The 12266-nt window shown below is 39.4% G+C and overlaps 1 pseudogene; it reads right to left on the bottom strand.

Annotated features, from left to right (window-relative positions):
- Positions 1-2636: 2636 nt before the first annotated feature.
- Positions 2637-11202, bottom strand: LOC111178195 (sodium/potassium-transporting ATPase subunit beta-3 pseudogene; annotated as a pseudogene).
- Positions 11203-12266: the final 1064 nt, after the last annotated feature.

Below are 12266 nucleotides of genomic sequence, written 5' to 3' on the forward strand. Positions count from 1 at the left end.
ACTTTCTCCTTCACCAAATTTTAGTCGGGTTCCTCTGAACCTTTTTCTCAACTAGGTCTCAACCTTTGGACTCTTGTGTTCATCCTTGCATAGCCCAATTTTGACAAAAATCCTGCTAAGTCTACTTAGCAAGAATCCCCACTCCCAATATCTGATCACCATGGCCTGCCTTCAGCAAGAACCCTGGTCAGGTTGGTTTAACCAGAATTCCTCCCCTGCTCCAATTTTCCATCCACTGACTCCCCACTCTGCTCCTAGGCTATGAACCTGTATTTGTCCATGATGTACTCAGAACTGAGCTCAGTTATAATCTGAGGTTTCTTTACTCTTATTACAATAGTTCCTGTATAAAATCTGTTCTTAATACTTTAACTACTATACAGCTCTGGTTTTCTTTAATAGCAGAAGCCAAAAGATGGAAACAACCCAAATGTCCACCAATGGATGACTATCATACAGTGGAATATTATTCAGCCTTAAAAAGAAATGAAATTCTGATACATGCCAAATGAAAAAAGACACACACACACACACACACACACACCCTAAATACTGTATGATTACACTTACATGAGGCACCTGGAGTAGTCAAATTCATAGAGACAGAAAGTAGAATAGTGGTTACCAGGGGCTGATGGAACAGGAAATTAATGTTTAATGAGCATGGAACAAGATGAAAAGAGTTCTGGAGATGGACGGTGGTGATGGTTGTACAACAATTTGAATGCACTGTACCACTGAACTGTGCACTTTAAAAAGATTATAATGGTAAATATTATGTATATTTATAAATAAATAAATAATACAGTCCATTGTAATAGAAATTGAGCAATACCCTGGGGAGCATCCAGTGCCAGCCCCTAGAGAGATTAGAGCACTCAGAGCCCAGGCAGCTTCAAGACACAAAGGACAAAGCTTTAGAGTAATTCAAGGCTTCACTATTTCTCTCTCTTAACCCAGCCCACACTCAAGTACAAGGATTACGCATGCATGTGCATGAATACTAGGAAGCGTGGTTCATTGGAGCCATCTCTTTTTTTCACAATTTATATACATATTTTCCCTTTACTTCTTTTCATTCACTTGGATACTTAACCTATCCATATGTTCTAACTTAGTTATCTCAATTACAGACTTAAGGAATGGGACTCTATCAAGAGTCACTATCGGGCTTCCCTGGTGGCGCAGTGGTTGAGAGTCCGCCTGCCGATGCAGGGGACACGGGTTCATGCCCCGGTCCGGGAAGATCCCACATGCGGCAGAGTGGCTGGGCCCATGAGCCATGGCCACTGAGCCTGCGCGTCCGGAGCCTGTGCTCCGCAATGGGAGAGGCCACAACAGTGAGAGGCCCGCATACCGGAAAAAAAAAAAAAAAAGAGTCACTGTCAAATCTCGCTTTATTTTGAAAATGGATGACCTAAGTAAGTGGTTCTTTCTCACGTTCATGGCCCTTTAATATGTCTTCTTCCTAGGTTCTGTGTGCTGGACTAGTGGATATATATTGCTTCACCTCTACAGACAACATAAGCTAGAGGGGAAGAGGGTGGGGGACTGGACGAAATAGGTGAAGGGGATAAAGAGGTACAAACTTGTAGCTATAAAATAAATAAGCCACCTGGATGTAATGTACACATAGGGAATATATTCAATAATATTGTTATAAGTTTGTATGGTGACTGATGGTAACTGGACTTATTATGGTGATCACTTCATAATGTATAAACTATTGAATCACTATGTTGTACACCTGAAACTAATATAACATTATATGTTAATTATAACTCAATTAAAAAAACACAGGTTTGCTTTTTGAAAAATAACTTAGACTGAAAGAAACAATCATATCAAGTCCGTAGAAAGAGATGACACACAGAATCAAAATGATGATCTTTTTATAGCTGCTCTCATCTCAGGGCTCATTTTTAGATAGGTTCTTAACAATTTATATTTTTTATTAAGGTTCACAGTCTGCTAAATAAAAGCAGTAATAAGATATTTCACAAAGTATCATACAATTTAAATCTTATGAACTTAATTTCATAAAAAATTAGGTGCATATTCATACTGGCTACCCTAAAAATGCTGTTTCATCTATGGCCTAAAATAATGTGTAAGAGATTTAGTTCCACCACTAAAAACAATCCCATCACTACATTTTTTGCATGTTTTACAACAAAAAGTTTGTGCTCTTAATCAAAAAGATCCACAGACTAATTCAACATGTAAAAAATAATTTTACACAAACACCAAGAAAACCTTTCAAACTCACTTTTATTTTCCTTTTTATTCCTCACAGAACTTCTCCATACATCACATTTCTTGCAGCTATAAAGTCACTTGATGTTGGTCAGGTACCATTTTATGCCTAAACTTTGCTGGCATGAAAATATGACACTTAACCAGTGTTAAATCTATAAAATATTTATATAGGGCAGCACACTAAGGTTTATACACTTGGCAATTAAACCACATCAAAATAGGACAAGACCCCCATTCTACATGTTTCAAATCAAGTGTTCACAGTCCCTATCTGGTGACTGTCCACTGGTTCAAAAGGCAGCAGAGGCAACAGGCAGTTACTTCAAAGGACATTGAACACTATGATCTAGAAGCACATTATGATGTTACCCCAGTGTCATGTACCACCCTACCTTTGTCCAGGGTGGTCTCATAATTCTAGAATGGCAGGTCCAGCTGATACAAAATAAAGACAGACAACATAGCATTTAGTCTGTGGAGATATCCTAACTCATTACTATGCACACACTGTGATTTTGAACACAACTCGTCCTAAAAACTTGTCAAGAACATCCTGGTGTTTTCGGTTGGGTAATCCATCTACTTTTCACTTGACTGTTACTTCTTTTACGGTACTGCAGGGTCAAAGGTGACCTAGATGTCAACTAATGGCAGTAGATACCTCACATGCAGTTTTTTCTCATAACATGGAAAATATTTTATTCCTATAATTCCATTGGGAGGATAAGTTGATAGAGTAGCTGTGCTTTCATCCTTCGAAATACATTCTATAGTTGGTTCTCCTTAAGGCTTTAATTCAATTACTCTGTTTTCACATGAATACAAGGCTTTCCTCTGGTATAACCAAACTCAGGATCATCCACACCACCACATGCTTGAAGTAAGACAGTAAAAAACTGACATGCAACATAAATTGGACTTCTCTGTTCAAAAGGCACTTCATCAGGACAGACTGTGAGATTCTTCTGTTCTTCTAAGTCATATGGCTTTAGGTCTTCAATGTACCCTTTATAGGAATCTGGATCAGACAGATTGAATGAATATTACAACGCAGTCACTGACTTTGGAAAAACCATAAGTCCTGGACTATCTGGTCACGATATTTTGGAACCTCATGGTTCAGATTCTGAAACATAGCCCACATTGTGAATGAGAAGAGTGCAGCCAGGAACCCATAAAAGCCTGGGTAAAAGGGCAAGATCAAACCTTTGTTTAAGGGTCTTTTCACTGTTCAAATACAAGTGCGTTTTCCTGTATGATGCGCTTGTGTGATTAACCCACTGTTGTACATTCAGTGTACAGTACACACTCAATACTCCCACTCTTTCCGACTGGTTGGGGTGGCAGCGTGAGTCACAAGACAGCTGCAGGGGTGGAAATTTCCTCTTCCTGGGAGTGGAGCAGGGTCTGGCTTCGCTGAACCGCTGGGCACCTCCGCCAGAGTCTCTCCGTACAAAGGCGCGCTGCGTACAAATAAGGCCCCGGGGGCGCTCGGGCCGCAGGCTCCGGGCTCCAGGAAGGGGTCCCCGGCTTCCTGGCGCCGCTCAGGAAGGGAGGCTCCGGCTCATTGGAGCCGTCTTAGAGGCTGCTTACCACAGCATCATTTGTCCATCTCTCTATACTGGTTGCTGAGAATGCTTTCATATATCATGAGAATTAGCCCTAATTTGCAAATATTTACTCTAACCATTTCAGACAAGCTTCGCTGGGATGTTATTGCTTTTGTTATTTGCCATAGGACGTTTTAAATTTTTCGGTAATAGAATCACTTACAAGTAATACAGCTCACTATAAAAAATGATCAAAAAGTAATATCCTGGCCACCATCGACTGCACAGGGAGATTAGAGCATTCAGATCTCTGGTAGTTTCAGGGACACAGTGAGAAAGCTTTATTGTAATTCCAGGTTTCACTACTGAGCAGGCATTTACAAGACAGTGTCCCTGATTTACTTCACCTCTCCTAACTTCCCATAGCCTGGTCTGAATTAGGGATTTAATAAGAAGTAACCTGAATAGCTCTTAAGATCAAGGGAGACTTTTGGGAGGCTGGTGCTTAATCCCTCAACCACAGGGCTCCCCAGGGCGGGAGACATGATGAAATCACAATGCCACATGAACAGTTCTGTGGACCAGTGACTGGTCCCCTCACACTTTAGGAGAGTGACATAGTGTCAGCCACTGTCTGAGTCAATGGCGCAAAGCATGGGCCTGGGCACACTGCACTCTGTATCCTCTTTGCTTTGACCCCAGGCCATGTACCTCCAACAGCCCTCTCAGCTCGCAGTGATTCTCTAGATCCTCGTAAAAAGTAAATGTCATTTTTGTTTGTTATTCACATCAGTAGTTCTCCAACTGTGGTCCCTGGACCAGCAGCATCAGCATCACCTGGGAACTTGCTGGAAGTGCATATTCTTGGGCCTCACCCAGATGGGGCCCAGTAATTAGTGTTTACACGTTATACAGATGACACAAGACAGTTTGAGAACCACTGCTCTAATCTAGAAATGACTGATAGAGTTTTATATGTTATCACCTCTCTGAGCCTCAGTCTTCTCAGTGGATGTGACAAAATCCCTCACTTTACCACAGTGGTGTGAGGAATAAATGGGAAATCCTTTGTAAATGGTACCTGTTGACTCTTCTGTGTTGTAAGATGAATTACCTCCTGAAGCTAGGAAAAGAATAGAAAATCCTTATACTATTTCCTTTTTCTAAAAAAAAAAGTGCTGTAACTGATCTAAAAAAAATAAAGTCTTTTAAAAATGTGCTTTCTTTTCCTCCTTACTTTATCTTCCAGGAGACTATAATACAAAATATAGTGAGAAAATCTATTTTTAAATGTCTGGCACACAATAAGACTTCAAAAAATATTAGTCCTGGCCTACTCTGATTTCCCTCTCACATAAAAGAGATGAGTTTGATGTAAACTACATAGAATACAGCTATCATAGACAGCATCTGGAAATGTAAACAATAAGTAAAATATACATATATTTGCTTAATGTATGAAGCTTTGGTGCCATGTCTTCATTGCATGAAGGAGGAGTCCTGAGGGAAGAAAATACTCCCACCGTGTCTTTTTTTAAGATTTATTTATTTAATTTTTGGCTGTGTTGGGTCTCCGTTGCTGTATGTGGGCTTTCTTTAGTAGCAGTAAGCAGGGGCTACTCTTCATTGCGGTGCATGGGCTTCTCATTGTGGTGGCTTCTCTTGTTGCGGGCTTCTGTAGTTGTGGCTCGTGGGCTCTAGAGCACAGGCTCAGTAGTTGTGGCACATGGGCTTAGTTGCTCCGTGGCATGTGGGATCTTCCCGGACCAGGGAATGAACCCATGTCCCCTGCATTGGCAGGTGGATTCTTAACCACTGCACCATCAGGGAAGTCCCATCCACCATTTCCTTTTATTCCAGTTGGTTACTTGACCCTATTAGTTTAGCTCAAGTTTGACATTGAAGAGGAATCATTTCTGCCTGATCAGTGTGGCTAGAGGTTTTGCCTGAGCCTCAGGCCTAATGCAAACATTACCAACTTGCCTAGAACACTGTCTGTTACATACCAGCCATTCAGTACATGGGAATGAACGAATGAATGATAGTGACTCCTGGGCTCAGTCTCCGGATGATCACCCATCTCCTCATGTAGAGGGCTGCAATCATGACCTCTGATAAATGGAAAGAAGCAGGTTTTGAGAACCTCTGTATATCAGGTTTTGTTCTAGGTGTTCGAGATACATTAGTGAACAAAACAAAGTGTTAACCCTCCATGTAGCTTACATTCTAAATTCTTAGAATATAGAGGAAGAATCAGACAATACACACTGTAATGTCAGGTGATGATAAGTGCTATGAATGTGCATGTGGATATGAGGCTTAGCAAATAGAATTATTATTCCTCCAGCAGCTTAGAGAAATGGCTGATGCCAATTCTCAGGCATTTAATGTACAAGATAAGTCTAGAATATCTTGTCATATCATTTAGCAAAGAAGCGGTCAAAGATTACTAGGGTAAAAAATAAAGGAATGCTGAGGTCATGTCAAAAGGACACAGGAGCTAGCCTGAAGAGTCTTCCACTGGCCTAAGATAGAACTTGAGCATAAAAAAAGACTATACCAAAAAAAAAGACTATAACAGATTGAAACACATTGAACATGTTTTTTAAACTGTCAAGACAGTTCTCAGAAAAGGATATATAAATGACTCTTAAATATATGAAATAATATTCAACCTTACTCATAAGAGAAGTATAAATTAAAACTAAAATAAGATATAATTTCTCACTTATCAGATTGGCAAAAAGTCAAAGGTTTGACCGCATAGTCTTTGGTGAGGCTGTGAACAGACATTCTCATGCTTTGATGGTGGGAATGTAAAATAGTACCACCCCAATGGAGGGGAAGTTGTCGAATCTTGCAAAATTACATAAAGCTTTTTCCCTTTGACCCTGTAATCCCACTTCTAGGAATGTATCCCAAGGATACACTGGCAAAAATAACAGTAAAGCATATGCAGTAGATTATTCACTGCAGTTCTATATGTAATAGCAGAAGGTTAAAAAAAACAAATGTCCATCAATAAAGGACTCTTTGAATCAATTGCAATACATCCACATTAAGGAGTATTATGTAGCTGTAAAAAGAATGAGGAATATATACTCTATATACTACTTTGGAATGATCTCCTGGTATATTGTTAAGGTGAAAAAGACAAGGTGGAGAAAAGCACGTATAGTATGCTACCATTTACCTAAAAAGGGAGAGAGAGGGATGAGTACACAGATGATAGTGATAGAGGATGATGAGAGAGAGAGAGAGAGAGAGAGAGAGAGAGATTCCTGATATTAAATCAAAATAATGGGCAGACATCTGATCCACTCCCATCTTGGGCCCCAGGAGTTCAGACTATGGGATTGGCAGCAGCAAAGTAGCCCAGCTTTGTGAAGACTCCTAGGCACCCAGGCACGCATCTTCCTCACTGAAGCCACCACCAAGATTTCTAAGAAGAAGGTCAATTCAGCTAAAGAGGCAGTAAAGAAAGAGCCCAAGAGGAGATTCACAGGTTGTAGCCAAACCTGTTCCTTCCAAAGTTGAGACTAAGCCAAAAACAAAAGGCAACAAGAAAGAATAAACCTTCAGGAAAAATGTGCAAACAAGAGGGAAAGGAGGAGCAAAAGGGAAATCCACTGGGACTGGGGTGGCTAACCAAGACACTAAAGGCTGCAAAAAAGAAGAAACTAAAAAGGAGAGCGTGGCCTCTGATGCAGCAGGACGGAAAGAAGTCAAGTCTGACTGGCATACTTAAACCAAGTCTTACTGGTGGTCCCAGTGCCTCCCTTCTTCAACAATATGGAGGAACGTTTTTTATCAGCTATTTAGAAAACGCAAATTTTTTAGTAGTTCCAGAAACATATTTTTAAGAAGGAAGAAATTCCACCTCATTTAAAAAACATATTTAGATAAGTGTAAATGCTTTGTTTAGGAGATGAAATCATGTGCTGGCTGTTTATTTTTCTGTAAAGCCATAAATTAGTCAGATATTGAATGAAAGGAAGCTTTGACTGTCTTGTGTGTCAACTTAGCATTCCGTAGACTGGAGATGAGGGTAGTGTTTATATCCTGTTATACAAAGCATAACTAAATGGTAATTTAGAGCCACAATCATGCACTTAACATGTCATAAATATTTAAAATTATTTATTCATATGGTTTTATTAATTATCATATCAGAAAGCAAGAAAGCTATCAAAGATGATTGGGGTAGTGTCAAAAGCACTCAGGAACCAACTTGAGAAGGGCTACAATGCCAATTTGAATATCATTAAGAATAATAACTGCAATGAACTTATGAATTGAAACACATCAAAAATGTTAAAAACCCATGAGTAATAATGACTCTGAAAAATATATTCATTGGTCACCTTTGGAGGATGGTGCTAAGGGAATCCAAGCTGTCCCTCAGAGTGATGAAATAGCTTTCGAGAGGAATTTTTCCTTTATAGACATATTGCAACTAGTAAATGAAGGAAGAATTATAGAATTGGAATATCACCATCTTATAAACCCCTAATGAAATAATGAATCTAGGTAATGACTATCAATGACCGCTAATATCACAAAGAAGAGATTCAGCCAGATATTCTGTACCTCTTGATGGAAATACACACAACATTTATGAAATATTACTGCCCAAAAAAATCAATCTTGAATCAGATCAAGGCTCTAGATCTACCAGTTTACAGGAAGTATAAGGAACAAAAGAATACGTTAACCAACACGTCAGAGATGTGATCAGCAAAATCCAAAATGTGAGAAACTTTACAGGATAAACAACCTGTTTTCTTCAACAAATAAATTGAAATAATAATTTAAAAATAAAAACAGACACAGGGAACCAATGAATTGAGAGACTTAAGAGACATCCACAAAATACAATGTATGGACTTATTTGAATCCCGTTTCAAAGAAACTGTAAAAGGAAAATTAGGCATTCAGGAAAATTAGAACACTAAGTGGAAATATAATGTTAAGAAATATTGTTAATTGTTTTATGAATAGTAGTGATTTCTTTAAAGTCCATCCTGTTTGGATGGATTAAATACAATTGACTATAAATTGATAATTATTGAAGTTAGTTGGTGAGAATATGTTAATCTATTACTATCTACTTAGGTAAATATGTTTGAAAAAAATCCATATTAAAAATATAAGAAGCATACATCTACAGCGTCCCTACTATAAATTCATGTCCCTACTAAGAGTTGAACTCAGCATGAACATAAATGCACCATTGGTCTAGTTTGGTAGAAGTGGTTCAGAAAAAGCAATAATGAGGTCAGAAAAAGAAGTATAATTAAATGAATTATGAAGGTCAAACACAGTAAGACAAAAAAACATAAGCTAAACCCTTCAGCCATCCATAGGCACTCAAGATATTAAGAAGATAAAAGTAATACTAGAGCTTTTCAGATACTCTTGGAATTATATTTGATTGGAGTCTTACCAGATGCATCTGGTAAGAGAATGATGATAGTGAGTTAGTTCTTCTAAAAAACCTAACTTTGATCATCTGCAGCCTCCTCTTCTGCCTTTCTTCTCTGTCCCAGTAAAAGCTGCCATTGCCTCATCCAACCAGTTGTTCAAGCCAAAAACCTAGGAATCATTGACACGTTCTTCTCCCTCATTCTCCACATCCAATTCTTTACCAAGAGCTGTTAATTTGCAAATACTTCTAAAATACTTCTACTTCTCTCCATCTCTACCCCTACCATCCTAGCAAATGTCACCATGATTCTCATCCAAACAACTGCAATAGCCTCTCAACTCTTTTAGTCATCCCTCCACTCTTGCCCCCTCCAATCAATTCTCAGAAGTGCAGCTAGAATGTTTTCAAAATGTAAATCCTGTCAGGCTCATTTCCCTGCCTAAATCCCTGCTATGTCTTCCCCTGGGTCTTGAGATAAATACCAGAATCCGAAACACAGTATATAAGGCCCTGTGTAATCTGGTCCCTGCTACCTCTCCAGCTTCCTCTTCCACCATTTTGCCTCCCACTCTCTGCAGTCCAGTCACACTGACCTTATGTTCTTCAACTGCATCACACTCCCTCGGTGTCAAGGTCTTCATGTATACGGTTACCTCTGCCTGGAACTCTTCCTCACACCCTATTTCTTGACCCCATTCTTCTGGATAACTCCTATTTATCTTTCAGATACCAACTTAATATCTGTTTCTAGAAGTCCTCTGACCCTAACTCCTCCACTCCCAGATAAGGTAAAGTGTTGACAGAGTACTTCTCCCATCATAGCCTTTATCACACCGTATTACAATTATTTGTTTAATATACTTCTCTTCCAGTACACTTTAAGCTCTATAAGAGAAATAATCAGGTATGACTTGTTCACTATTTTATTTCCAGCATTTAGATCATTGCATGGCACAGTTTACTCAAAAAATAGTTGTTAAATGAAAGACAAATAAGTCCCTTGTTGTTTTGAGGATTTCCCTGTTCTGAAGGTGACACAACTGTTTTGTTAATGTTTATTAATGAATACTGCTTTAAAAAACACCAGAAGAGTCTAAATGTTACAATATTTTCATGTCCTGATGTTCCGCCTATCCACAGACGGTGAGACATTCTATCAATAAGGCCTGTGCCTAAGAATGAGTTTATACATTATGAGTGCCTGCTGTTTAAGGTCACTTCTCCACCTGTACTCTGCATCCATTCCTGTCCAGTATCTTCAGATACTTTGCCTACATCCTTATCTCTCTTTATAGATCATTCTAATAGATCATAGTAGCATCTAAGCCTGCTCTAGCATCACTCATCTTTGAAAAGCCCTCACTTGATCCATATTCCTCTCCACCTACCACTCAATTTCTCAATGGCTCTTGAGAGTAAAATTTTTCTAAAGAAATATCTATTCTCATTGACTCCTCTTCTTAATCTCCCATTCACTCTTCAGTGTACTCTGAAATGGCTTCTCTATCTGAAATGGAATCTCTATCACACCACTGAAACTACTCTTGTCAAGGGCACTGAAGACCTCCATGTGCCAAATCCAGTGGACACATTTCTGTTGTCTTCTTGCTTGATGCCTTAACAGTTGAATTCCTTTTTTGAAACAGTTTCCTCTCTTGAATCCTGGGGTACCACTGTCTACTAATTTTCTTCTCACTCCACTAATCACTCCTTCTCAGTCCCCTTTGCTGGATTCTTCCATATGCTGGGGTTCCTCAGGGATCTTTTCTTGACCCTTTTCTCATTTCCCACTCTATACCCTTTCCCTAAGAGGCATTCTCATGATAACAATTACAGCCTATGTACTGGTGACTCCCAAGACTATAACTCCAGACCAATCCTCTCTGCTGAGCTTCAGATTCATATACCTGACTGCCTGATGGACATCTCCACTTGATGTTCTTCGAGTACTTCAAATTCGAACATGTCTGATAGCAGAGTCATCATCTTCATTTTAAATGTGCTCCTCTTCCAATGTTACCTATCTCATGGGCACTACCATTCAATCACTTGCAGAAGCTAGAAAACCAGAGTAATTCTTTTTTTTTTTTTTTTTTTTTGCGGTACGCGGGCCTCTCACTGTTATGGCCTCTCCCGTTGCGGAGCACAGGCTCCAGACACGCAGGCTCAGCGGCCATGGCTCACGGGCCCAGCCGCTCCGCGACATGTGGGATCTTCCCGGACGGGGGCACGAACCCATGTCCCCTGCATCGGCAGGCGGACTCTCAACCACTGCGCCACCAGGGAAGCCCCAGAGTAATTCTTGATTTATTCTTCTCCTCTATCCCTAATCAGCCACGAAATTCTACTATTTCTACAGCATTAATATCTTTTGACTCTTTCCAAGTATCTTTTCCCCATCTCCAGAACCAGAAGCCCTATGAATTAAAAATATTGTGGTACTCTCATTTCTGCTCTAATTCAATAGTACTAAACTCACATGTATGTTAAAATTAAAATAGCTTCTGACAAAGACTCCCTCCTTGACCAAACTTTAATTAGGCTTCGCTGAGCCCTCTTCTTGACTAAGACTCAATCTTGGCCTACCTTTAGCAAAGAATCCTGTTAAGACAGTTTGGCAAGAATATCCCCACGCTTGATGTCTCCTCTTAGTAATTTTCTATACACTGACCCCCTCACTCTTCTCATAGACTATAAATCCCCAGCTGTCATTGTGGTATTTGGAGTTGAGTTCAGTCTCTCTCCCTTGCTGCAATAGTCTCTCCCCTGTTGCAATAATCTTGAATGAAGTCTTCCTTACCATTTTAACAAGTGTTATAATAATTTTTCTTTGACATTTCTTCCAAATTTATTGATTATACACTTAATAATTTCATCAGAACTCATTTTTTCTTTTCCTTGGTTCCTCCACCCTTCTGGTGCCCTAAATATCAATATATGCTTAGTCTGCCTACTGGGAAATTTAACACTATTCCCTCCTACACTTTAATTCAGACTAGCAACACTTATTGCCAAAGCAACATGTTTCC

The sequence above is a fragment of the Delphinapterus leucas genome, chromosome X (assembly GCF_059928025.1).
Source record: "Delphinapterus leucas isolate spDelLeu-1000000601 "Yukka" chromosome X, BTC_Dleu_Yukka2, whole genome shotgun sequence".
Lineage (NCBI taxonomy): Eukaryota > Metazoa > Chordata > Mammalia > Artiodactyla > Monodontidae > Delphinapterus > Delphinapterus leucas.